This window comes from Dasypus novemcinctus, chromosome 4 (genome assembly GCF_030445035.2).
Source record: "Dasypus novemcinctus isolate mDasNov1 chromosome 4, mDasNov1.1.hap2, whole genome shotgun sequence".
Lineage (NCBI taxonomy): Eukaryota > Metazoa > Chordata > Mammalia > Cingulata > Dasypodidae > Dasypus > Dasypus novemcinctus.
Genome location: NC_080676.1, coordinates 105334924 through 105347838, shown reverse-complemented (window position 1 = coordinate 105347838; position 12915 = coordinate 105334924). Strand labels below are relative to the sequence as shown.

Below are 12915 nucleotides of genomic sequence, written 5' to 3'. Positions count from 1 at the left end.
GTATAGCTACTCCTGCCCTTTTTTGGTTATTGCTTGCTTATAAAATTGTTTTCCAACCATTCACTTTCAGCCTTCTTGCATCCCTAGGTTTAAGGTGGTTTTCTTGTAGACAGCATATAGTTAGGTCATACTTCTTTATCCATTCTGCCAATCTGTGTCTTTGACTGGTGAGTTTAATCCATTAACATTCAATATTATTACTCTCAAGGAATTACTTGCATTAGCTATATTTTCTTTAGGTTTATGCATGTCATATGTTGCTTTTATTTCTCTTATCTTTTTAGTTGTTCTTATATTCTCTTCCAACTCTCTCTCTCCTGTTTCTTTCAACCTGCTCAACTCCCTTTAGTATTTCTTGACGTGCAGTAAGACAACTTCTCTTAATTTCTGTTTAACTGTGAATATTTTGAAATCTCCTTCATTTTTGAATGCCCACATTGCTGGATAGAGAATTCTTGGCTGGCAGTTTTTTCTTTTAGCACCTTAACTATATCATACCATTGCCTTCTTGTCTATATAGTTTCAGATGAGAAATCAGCACTTAATCATGTTGAGCTTCCATGGTATGTGATGGTTAGCCTTTCACTTTTCACTTGCTGCTTTCAGTATTCTCTCTTTACTTGAGCATTGGACAATTTGACTAGTATATGTCTAGGAATAGACCTGTAGGGATTTATACTGGTTGGGGTATGCTGAGCTTCCTGGAAATGTCTGTCCATCTCCTTCAATAGGGCTGGGAAATTTTCAATCATTATTTCCTCCAACACTCCTTCCATCCCCTTTCCCCTCTCTTCTCCCTCTGGAATGCCTATAATGCATATTTTTTTGCATTTTGTGTTGTCATTCAAATCCCTAAGTCTCTGCCGGATTTTTTCTATCTTTTTATCTGTTGGTTCTACTAGCTGTTTGATTTTTAGATGGACTGTCTCCCACATCACTGATTCTTTCCTCTGCCTATTAAAATCTGTTGTTATGTGCTTCCAGTGTATTTTTTATTTATTGGATTGTGCTATTCATCACCATTACATTTGTTATCTTTTTATGTATGTTTATAATTTCTTCAATATGTTCTCCCAGTGTCTTCTTAATATCCTTAATCTCTTCCATCATTTCATTAAGTTGATTTGTGATTTTTGTTTGGACATCTTTGATTAGCTGTTTCATGTTCTGCTTCTCTTCCTGGATTTTAGTTTATCATTGGACTATGCCATGTCTTCCTGTTTCTTAGTATGGCTTGTAATTTTTTGTTGGTGTCTAAGCATCTGTTTATCTTGATGGGTTCATTAACTTTGTTTTTGTGTGTGTGGTAAGGTTTCACTTTGACACTTCAATCCTCTTATTCTATTTCCTTGTTGTCTATGTTCCCTTGAAAGAAAAAAAAAATTCTTTTTTCTTTCAAGAGAAAAAGGAAAAGGAAAGAGATACGAAGAGAAAATTAATAATAGTAATAATAATATTAAGAGGAAGGAGAGCTACTATACAAGACCAAGGAAATTGAAAAAATAACACAAATAAGAAGCACAGAAATAAGATTAGAAAAGTGGAATAGAAACAGTGAAACAAGAAACAGAATAAAGAAATATATATAATGAATTAAGAGGCTGAATGGTGAGAAGAGGGGAAAGTAAAGAGAAAAGAGAAAGAAAAAAGTTAAAAAAAAATTAAAAACAAGAACAATTAGAGGCCAAATAAAAGAGGTGGAATAAAGAACTATAACAGAAAATATAAAGATGAAGGAGAGAAAAGAAATAGCATAATTAATCAGTAAAGAAAAGAAAGAAAGAAAAACAGAAACAAGCAGAGATACAAAGGAAAGGGAAACCCAACAAACAAGAAACATGACAGCCAGCAGCAACTTATTTTTAAAAAAGGAGACAGTAGGAAAAAAATTGAAAAGAAAAATAAACTTGGAAAAACAGCATTCTCTCTTAGACCCCTAAGGATATTCTCAGGCTGCTGGTGTTCATCAATCACTCACCCTACAGCCTCCCCTCTGCAAGTTTTGAACCAGGATTTACTGTGTAAAATAAGGGAAATTTTAAAAAAGAAACCTCTTTAAAATAAATAAGAGATCCAAGAAAAACTAATACAAAGAGAATGTCTATATGTTCGCTGTTATAAAGTTTCAGCTGGATACCTGATAACTTGGTGGATTACTTCTCTAAGAGCCTGAAATTGTACCAGAGACCTTGTGTATGCTAGGCAGGAATTTTTCCACTGAGTTAATCTGTCTCCTTAGGTTGATTTTCCTTTTGAAAGGCTATGGGTTCCCTTTTCCCTTGGGCAGGTTAGACTCCCTGCAGTCCACCACAGTCCTGATTATCAGTGCCTGTCACTGCCTCCTCTCTGATGTAATTCCTCTCTACACCTAGTCACTGGGCATGACAGCCTGCCTGAGGAGATCCCCCTCCCTTCTCCCCACTGAGTCAGTGTCCCTTCTGATATTTAAGGGGGACCCAGCTGGCTAAACTCAACACGAAGAAATCACTCTCCACCCTCTCAGACCCCTCTTCCTCACAGGGAACCTGCTGTAACACTCCTGTTTGGAGCAGGGAGCCAGTGGCTCCACCCAGGTTCTTTATCCTGAGAACAGGGTCTGTGTGCCACTTCTAGCCATTGAGGCAAGCAACCCACGATTTTCCCCTGGCTTCCCTATCTGTCCAGTACCCTCCTAGATGACTCAGTGCACTTTCCCATTCTATACATATCCAAGGGAGCTGGCAGGGAGGAAGTTGTCTGCTCCCCTCTCAAATACAATTTGCCAGTGTTTTACCCTTACTTAACATCTTGGGGTTGGGGAAGGAGAGCTGTTCCCGGCAGCTGGGAGGTTTAATAACTCATGATTACTTGTTTTGGCTTCTTTGTCTCTGATGCTCACTCTTCCTGGAGTTGGGAAGCAACATCCTAGTTTGCTGTACCCCAAAGCAGGTCCCAAAGGCAGCTTCGGCTCTTTCTCCATTGTTTTAGTGAGAGCTGAGCCTTATTTGCCTAACCAATTGGACATGTACCTCTTTCCTACCAAAAATAAAATATTGATGCTGACATCACAGTTAAAGGTACCTGGCAAATCTTAACTACTCCACAAAAGGACTAGGGAGTTATGTGAGAGACTAAATGCATTTAAGTATTTCTCCAGATCTAGATAATCAGACACAAATGGCAAATGATCATAAATGATAATAATGACAGCAAACTAGGAGCTAGGCACTATACAAATACATATATTAACTCATTGCATCATATTTCATCTGCATCAAGCAATAAATGAACTCCATTCAGCCATTATTAACTATCAGAAGTGGCTGTTCTTATTTTATGGCTCCAGACATAAAACCAGAGTTGTAGCAATAAAATAAACATGATTTCCCAGGCTTGCCAGTTGTTAAAACAGAGTCTTCAGGACTACATTGGATGCTTAGGATAAATCTACATTGGCTAATTTTAAAGTGCATGTAATTCTCACAGAAGCCTCAGCATCTGAAATATCATTGTAGGGTAACAGTTTTATAAATTTATTAACATTAAATTAATAAGGAACAATTTCACATAAAAACTTTTTAAGAGGTTTCCAGTCTCTTAAATGTTTCTTCAATGAAAGCTAACATGTCCTTCATCTAGGATCAATTATGAAGAACATCTAAGTCCTTTAGAAGAGAGGTCTGGTTTGGAATTAGTATCAAAATTTCTTTCCGAAGTATGAGTGCTGTGAGACTATTATAAGAAAGTTCTGGAAGAGAGAGTACCCCACCACTACCCATTTGAAACATCCGTTTTATCTTATTCTCTTTTTCCACCTCACTTATCAGAATCTGAAGTTTGCTTTTGAAGCTTTGAATATTCCCAGTCATTGACTCTGTGATCGCCACCATTTTATCTAAGTTTTCCTGCAATAATGCCAGACCTTCTATATTAGCTCTGTGTTGTGCCCTTTCCATTTTCAGTAGACTTGTCACATTAGTTAAATCTTTCCGCTTTTGGGGAGGGACTTATATTGTTTCACACATTGTAGCAATCTTTTCTTCAGGTAGTTGAGATGATATTGGATTTGCTCACTTTCTTTAATACTGTTATCAAAATTGTTGTTCTTACTGATTCTATCACGGTTGCAAATACTCTCTATTACTCTTTGAAGAGGTTGCCAGGTTTTTCTTTTATTGGATGCTATTTTTGCCCATTCCAGATGAGTATGATTTTTTTTCTTCCGTCTTTTCAAAAGATAGATGCTTTGGTTGTTTTTTAATTTTTTCATTGTGTTTTTAACCTCTTTCTCTGACAACTCCATTTCTTTATCATCAATTTTTCTTTTCGAACTTCTTTTCTTAGAGGCATTTGCTTTGTCAGGCACCTGATGTAATTGGGAACAATTTTAACAGTGTTTCAAAAATCACCAACTCCTCTTCCAGTAGCACTCAGAGCAATTGGCACCCAAACAATCTGAACTTATGTTATTTTATCCTATAATATTCCAGCATATATCTCTAAAAAACAAAGATACTTCTTACATAATCATGGGAAATGGACTTGGCCCAGTGGTTAGGGCGTCCATCTACCACATGGGAGGTCCGCGGTTCAAACCCCGGGCCTCCTTGACCCGTGTGGAGCTGGCCTATGCTCAGTGCTGATGCACGCAAGGAGTGCCCTGCCACGCAGGGGTGTCCTCTGCATAGGGGAGCCCCACGCGCAAAGAGTGCACCCCGTAAGGAGAGCCACCCAGGGCGAAAGAAAGTGCAGCCTGCCCAGGAATGGCACCGCCCACACTTCCCTTGCCGCTGACAACAACAGAAGCGGACAAAGAAACAAGATGCAGCAAATAGACACAGAGAACAGACAACTGGGGCAAGGGGGGAATTAAATAAAATAAATAAATCCTTAAAAAAAAATTCTTACATAATCATACCATTATCATACTCAAAAATTTTACCAACAATTCAATGCTGTATAATACACAGTTCATGTTCAAATATTTTTTCAAAATTTTCCAAGATTGTAATCTATATGCATTTATTTTTTCATTAACAATTCAGTTCAAGGTCACTAGTTACTTTCTGATATCATAGCTCCTTACACCCTTTAATTTAGAAGAATTGTCTGGCTTTTTTTTCATCATTCATGATATTTAAGTTTTCAAATAATATGAGTCATCTGTCCTGTAAAATATCCTATAATCTGAATTTTTCTGATGTTTCCAAATAGTTTAAAATTTGGGGCATAAATTATTGAGGATTTTCTGCAGGAAATATTCATCTCATCCCTTTTCAATGTATTCAGTTATTTTTATATCAGTATAGATCTATGAACATTTATTTTATACTTTAAAAAACAACAATTTATTAATTTATTTCACCAAATTATTTCAGCTTTGACTACTGGGAAGTATTTCAGTTTTCCCCTGTATCCTTTCAGCATACACTCACCATTTGTACGTGTGGTTTTTATTTCTTATATTTGCTTAATTTCTGGCATTATAAGATGCTCCAGGCTCATTTTGTATATTCCCTATGCATATCATATAATCAGCCATTTTTCCAAATGCTTAGTACCTTTTCTGGGAAATGGTATTAGAAATCAAGACCTGTGAGATGGCTGGGCTCATTTCCATTGTGGTGTTATTGCTTCTAGACTTTTCACCCAACAGAGCAAAGCAATCTATGAGTGTTCCTGTTGCTTCACAGATTCACCAACATTGATTTTATCCAGTTTTTTCACCCGAGCATGTATCTCATAAATTTAGTTTACCATTCCACAATGAAAAATGATATTGAGCTAATTTTCATACTGTTAAATGAATTGGTAAAAGCCTACAGGCCACCCACCCATATATATGTCTAAAAGTTGAATTCTCCAACAAATATCTAACAAGTTATCCATGAAAAAATTTATCTGAGACTCTCCAAACTTACACAATGCTAGGACATTCTGAAATTCTTTGAAATTGGGTCTTCCCAAAGCAGGACTTTGGGTGGGGTAAATGAGTTTTGTTAATTAGCATTCCATACACTTATGAGGCTTTCTTATCTTATTGTTTTTTGTTTAACCAATCATATTCTTCTTTGTGTAACCTCAATGCATTTACTATGTAAACTGCCTCTCTTTAGTTAGAAAGTGGAGCATGTTTGTCTCAGTGTTGAACATTTCCCAATTTGCAAATTGTCTCCTTTTAACAAATAAATGGTCTCTTTTTTCTGAATTCTTCAATTTTGTCTTTTGTTGGCAATATATACTTTTTCTATTAATATATCTTCTTTGTTGCTGTTGTGATTTTTTGTTAATTTTTAATTGTGTATCTAGTTTGTAATTGGCAATGTAGCTGAATTTTTGGATCAACACTACTAGTTTTCTTGAGGATTCCTTGGAATGTTCTATGTAAAGGGTCATGTCATCAGTAAGCAGAGATGATTTTTACTTCTTCATTTCCAATTTGGATTCCTTTTATTTCTTTTTCTTGCCAAGTTATGCTGACTTAAACTTCTATTATTGAGTAACAGTGGTGAAAGCAGACATTCTTACCTTATTCATAAATTTTGGAGGTAATGTTTTCAGTCTTTCAATATTCAGTATTAGGTTTTTTAATAAATGGCTTTTATCAAGTTGAGAAATTTCCTTTCTACTAAGTGTACTTTCTAAGTGTTTTCATCAGGAAATGGGATTCAATTTTGTCAAATGCCTTTTCTGTGTCAATCAAAATGATCAAGTGGTTTTTTTCCCTGTTCATTCTATTAATGAGGAGTACTATGTTGAGTTACTTCTGTTGAACCAATTTTTCATTCCTGAATTAAATCATGTTGCCGCCTTTCTCCACCCCTCCTCCCCTTCCAGCCCCCGCCGTCCTTCCCGCCAGTCCCGCCCATATTGCCAACCCACAATCTGCCCTCTTCCCCAGTAACTGCTTACCTCAGGTCTATCCATCAGCTTCAGCCTGTCCACAGCCGCCCCTTAGCCAACCCTCCCATCATCACGCCCCTCCCTCTACCCAACCCTATATAGCTAAGTGTACTTCCGTAATAAAGCAGACCTGTTCTTGCGCTCAAGCGGTCTCCGTGGTTTTTCCCCAACCGTGCGTCCCCCATGCCTGGAGAACTGGTGCTCCCTCTTGGGGCACCCCCCGCCGGTGGTTCAGCAGGAGCAAGCCCCCCCGACTCTTGGGCCTGAGCGAGGACGAAACCCTCTCGCTCAGCTACAAAATCACACTTGATTATGGTATTTAATTCTTTTAATATGTTGTTGAATTTGATTTGATAGTATTTCATTGAGGATTTTTGGATATATATTCACAAAGGAAATTGGGCTGTAATACTTGTTCTTTTATCCAGCTCTGTAATCAAGGCCTCAGAATTGGTTAAGATTCCCTCCTCTTCAATCTTCAGTAGTGTGAGAATTTTGATGTTAGATTTTCTGTGAGTATTTGGTGAAATAAATGAAATAAATGAAGGAGGCCTTCTAGTCTAGTCTAGTCCTAGTTACTCATTCAATCACTAACTTGTCTTTGAGACTGTATAAATTTTCTTGAAGCTGTAAGTAAATTATATGTTTGTAGGAATTTATCCATTTCTTCTAAAATATCTTATTGGTTGGCAAACAATTGCTCATAGTATTCTTTTAATCCTTTTAATTCTGAATAATTAATAGTTATAGCCCCACTTTCATTTTTTATTTTAATTGTTTATCTCTTTTCTTCATTAGTCTATCTTTTGTGCTGTCAATTTTATTCATCTTTTTCAAGAATCAACTTTTGGTTTCAAAATTTACCTGGGACATGGACATACTCAGTGACCCTCAACCTTCCCTCACCCAATTCCATCCATTTGACTGCTTGCGTGTTGCCATCTCTCATTTTCTGTGTGTAGGGGTTTGCTGTGATTCTATCTTATAGTCGATCACAAGAAGCCAGGGGAGGCATTAAATCTTAACCAGCCTCAGCTATGTTCCAGGAACATGGGTTGCTTGATGAATGCTTTTTGATCATTGGTGGAGGCTATTCCCCTGTGGTATAAAAAACCAACAACTCAGGCAGCAAAACTGTCCATCACCTCTAATTCAAATCAGTGTATGTGGAGCTGCTGATGCTGACTCAAGCAGTTAGCCACCCTGGGGAAATGGCCATAATAGGATCTCTCCACCTGCTCCTTTAGAGCCTTTGTGTTCTGTAAGTAATAAGGCAATCATTTCCTGAAAGTCTCTATTGTGCCTGGGCCTATGTTCCATATAGCAACTTACTCCACAATAATTTTCTCAATTATATATTTTTAAATTTTTCTTTTTAATTTATCTCTGGCCTAATATTTATTACTTCCATTATTCTGGTAACTTGAAATTTAGTTTCCTATTCTTTATCTATTTCCTCAAGATGTGGATTTTCTTAGATTATTAATTTGAAATCTTTTTTAACAAGGCATATACAGCTATCAATTTCACCTTAAGAACTGCCTTGGCTTATCAAAAACACTATTAGTAAGTTGTGTTTTAAGTTTATGCTTCCTAAGGATTTTCTGATTTCATTCATGATTCTTTTCTCCTCCCCATTCATTCTTTAAGAGTGTGTTGCTTAATTTATATGTATTTGTGGATTTTCCAGTTTTCTATCTGCTATTGATTTCCAGCCTCATTATATTGTGATTAGAGAAGATGCTTTGTATAATTATAATCTTTTGCAAATTTAATGAGACTTATTTATGACCTAATATCTGATCTACTCTGAAAAATGGTCCACATACACTTCAGAAGAACATTTACTCTACTACTGTTGGATAGAGTGTTCTAAAGCTAAGTCTGATTGCTTTGTAGTATTGCTCAAGTCCTTTGTTTCCTTGTTAATCTTTGGCACGAATATTCTATCCATTATTAAATGTGATAGACTGAAGTTTCCAAAAGTATTGTAGAACAATTATTATTTCAGAACTCTCTCTTCATTTCTGTCCATTATTGAAAATGGTGTATTTGAGTATCTATTTTTGCAAAGCAATTATTATTGAAAAATTATATCTTTTCAAATCTGTCATGTGTTTTAGGACTCTGTCATTAGCCACACATATGTTTATAATTGTTAAATCTTCTTGACGAATTGACATTTTTAATTTATAAAATCTTCCCTTGTCTTACAATCTGACCCACAGCAATCTGATTTTGCTGATCAAAAGCCATTATCAGTAATTAACCATGCCCACCCTGATTTGTGGAAGAAGACTTTTATGCTCCTTTATATCACCAGTGAACTAGCCAGTTATTGTATCCTTCAGTAACCTGCCACAAGAATGAGAGATGAATGCCAATAGCAATGATGTGGAGAGAGCAATTTACTGTTCTTTAAAGGAATTCATCACATTCCTTTTCCTTTTGCTCTTTGCTAGATGCTATGTGGTATTCTTCTAGCCTTTGGAGTTTTAAAATAGTTGTTTCAGACAGTTCCCACCTGTTTAATAGTTGTTCTAGTATATGGAATGAGCCTTGGAGCTCCCTTCTCACTATCTTCCCATTATCCTACTTTCTTCTTTTTTAATTAGGCATTATATCTATAAATGCCTCTCCATAAGCTGCCTTTCCTGCATCATATAAATATTGCTAAGGTTGGTTTGCATTTTCATTTTTATATAAGAATGTTCTGTTTCTCTTGTGCTTATTTCTTAGATCCGTAGTTTTTTAAGACTTTGTAGTTCAGTTTATACATATTTATGCATATTACAATTTTCCCGCTTTTCTTTTTTTGGGGAGGGTACATTTCAGAGTGGTGGGGAGAGATGATTTCTGAGATTCAATCAATATAAATTTAATGTGACTTGACTTGGGACCTATAATAGTCTATCTTGGTAATAATTCATGTGCACTTCAGAAGAATATGTATTCTGTTGTTCGTAGTGAATACTTCATATTTGTCTGTTTAGCATATTTAATTTGTAGCACTGTTCAACTCCTCTGTTTCCTTGTGGATCTTCTGGTTTCTTATTCATTACTGAAAATGATTCATTGAATTCCCAAATCTTTCTGTAGAACAACTATTACTATGAAATTTTCCCCTTTCAATTTTGTCAGTGTTTGTTTCCTGTATTTGGGAACTATGTTTCTCAATACACAAATGTTTATAATTGTTATATGTTTGTGATGGCTTGACAAATTTATTAACATATAATTTCCTTTATTGCCTATTTCAGCAGTTTTTTCTATTAAAACTCTTTTAATCTATGACTGTAAGTATAGTGGGATTCTCACTGCTTTTCCTAGCTAAGCTCTTTATTTTATGAAAGAAAGAACTTTAAATTTATACAGCTCAGACATCAGGAAAGATAGTGCAAATTTCCCACATAAATGATGTGGGAATTTACTGGACCCATGTATTCTTGAACTAAGGACATAGAACCATATATTGTTCATTGTTTTGGAATATACTTGTATTGGTCAGCCAAAGGGGTGCTGATACAAAATACCAGAAATCTGTTGGCTTTAATAAAAGGCACTTATTTGGGGTAGAAGCTTACAATCAAAAATGTTTTTAAATGCTCATTTTACATCTTTGGTATTTTTAGCCATAAATCATATACCTAAAAAAAGACATATTCTTCATCTCAATTCACATTCTCTTCAGTGTGAGGTCATGTATGCATAAGACCTTCAAAGATGCTTTACCTGTTAATGTGTGGGATCATTTATGAGTAGCCCTTTTTATGTGTAAATGTCAATTGATTGTAACCAAATTGAATCTGAGTGTGCCTCAATATGCATTACTAGTTGCCAATAAAGAGAAACTGTTTGGACACAGAGAAGCTAAAAGAATTAAGAGCAAACCAGTTGGGGCTGAAGAAAGTTACAAGATGCAACCATGTCATGGAATCCAGTATGGAAGCCAAAGAACTCAAAGGTTTGTGGCAAGCCAACATAAAAATGCTACTAATTTGGAGAGAAAGCATGGCCTGCCATGATCTTGATATAGGAATTCTAGCCTTCCAATAAGCCAATTAATTCATGTTGTCTAGCCAAACAGTGTGTGGTAATTGTCACAGCAGTTCTGGTAAACTAAGATGCTGTATTTTCTGATTAGACCATGCTCTTTCGAGTATCTAGATCTTCCTTTACTCATGTGGTTCAATCAAGAAACAGCACTTCCAATACCCTTTCACCTATTAAAATATCACTTATCTGAAAGATTCATCTAAAATGACATCTCCTTTAAAAATGTCTCCTTCTTTCCCTTTGTCACTCTGATGTTCCTTTTTTCTTTCCAAATAACATGTTTACACTTCTTTATAATACTTATCTCGTCTTCTATTGCATTATTGATAAGAATTTTTGTGTTGTTCTCCAACTCTTGTTTATGAACTTCTTGTCATGAGTCATTTCTAATAACTACAAAATTTTCAGGTCAACCTGCTCACAAAATAGGCTTCCAACAACCAGTATTTTGTCATAACCCTTCATGTTATAAATACTTGATAAAGATTGAAAGGAATTTAAATTTATCAATCAACTAAGGATCTAACTCAATTTTCTATGAAGTTCTCAGGTCATGTATGACATGATTATTCTTAATGATATTTAATGAATACATATATACCATTGGAAAGACATACAGGTCAATCCTAATACAGTGGTAAATGAGTAATGAAAGTTGCTAAGTACGATATAGGTAAAAAAGAAGGGAAATAAATTGATCTAAGAACCTGAGAAAGTCCTCATAAAGGAGGTTGGATTTGAGCTTAAGGATGAGGAGGTTTAGGAGAAAAGAGAAGGAGAAAGAGGTGTTTTAAGAGAAGGAAATATTATGAGGCAATTCATTGAGTCAAGACTGAAGCAAGTGCATAGAAGAATATTGAAGTGAAGCACATGGCCAAATGCCCTGATTAGGGAGGAAGAGAGCAGGATGATAAGTAAGATAAAGACAGACAGTGAAGTATCTGGAACAACAGAAAAAGGAAAATGAATTTGGTTAAAAAGTAATGAAGTGCCATTAAGAATTCTTGATAGAAATTCTTATGTGTCATTTTGTTTAATCCTTCAATAAAGATTTTGATCACTACACTTTACACTATGCAATAAAAAATGAACAATAAAGATAAAGGCCTGTTCTCTCTTAAACCTGTAACAAATGGTAGAGTGGACATGGGGATGATGAATTATAGATACACCAGAAAAACAACAACTATATAGTATGTTGAGGAGTGGTTAGTGATCCTGAATTAAAAACAGGGTAAGAATCTAAATGAACAGCTCTGTGGACAGAAAACACAAAACAAATGCAGCAATTCATATGTGGATCTAAATAATGGTATCAGAATTATTTCCAAAAAGGGTGATAGATTTACTGCCAGGTCGAAGTCACTGACCTGACTGTACCCACCACAGAATTAAGTCTTCACTCCACAAAATCCTAATTATCTTTCACGGAACACATTATTCCCACTTTGCAGAGCAAGTAATTAAAAGAGGCTGAGGTAATTTTTTGCCCATTTTAGATATTATGAACATAATGTTGAACAAGATTATATAATAATTAGATCAGTTATAACAGAATAAGTACTATCATTATCAAACAGATTTTAGCGAGGGTCATTTACATTAAACTTTGAGTCTCACAAAACATCTTTAATTAATGTTCCATGGTTTATATAAGGATCAATCTCCCCACAGAAATAAAATGATGACAATGGAGGTAAACCTGTTTAGGACTTGATGGAAAACACGTTTTTTACTGTAAGGAATGTAATTATTAATACTGACCTGTCAGTCATCTCACACAAGTTCGTTCTTTAATTTCAAATGTTTTATAGAACAAGGTTTATGTTTTAAAATTCGATCCGTTCTAGAACCATCAGGGAAGTAATGAGCTGTAACAAAGTCCTTCTCAGTAATATACTGATAAGAGAAAAACTCTTTTTATTTTGGCTTTTCATAATAACATCCATGACTATTTATTTCTCCCAAATTTTAACG

General features: G+C 35.5%; 1 pseudogene; it reads right to left on the bottom strand.

Moving 5' to 3' along the window:
• Positions 1–3557: 3557 nt before the first annotated feature.
• LOC101447302 (centromere protein Q pseudogene) lies at positions 3558–9138 on the bottom strand (annotated as a pseudogene).
• Positions 9139–12915: the final 3777 nt, after the last annotated feature.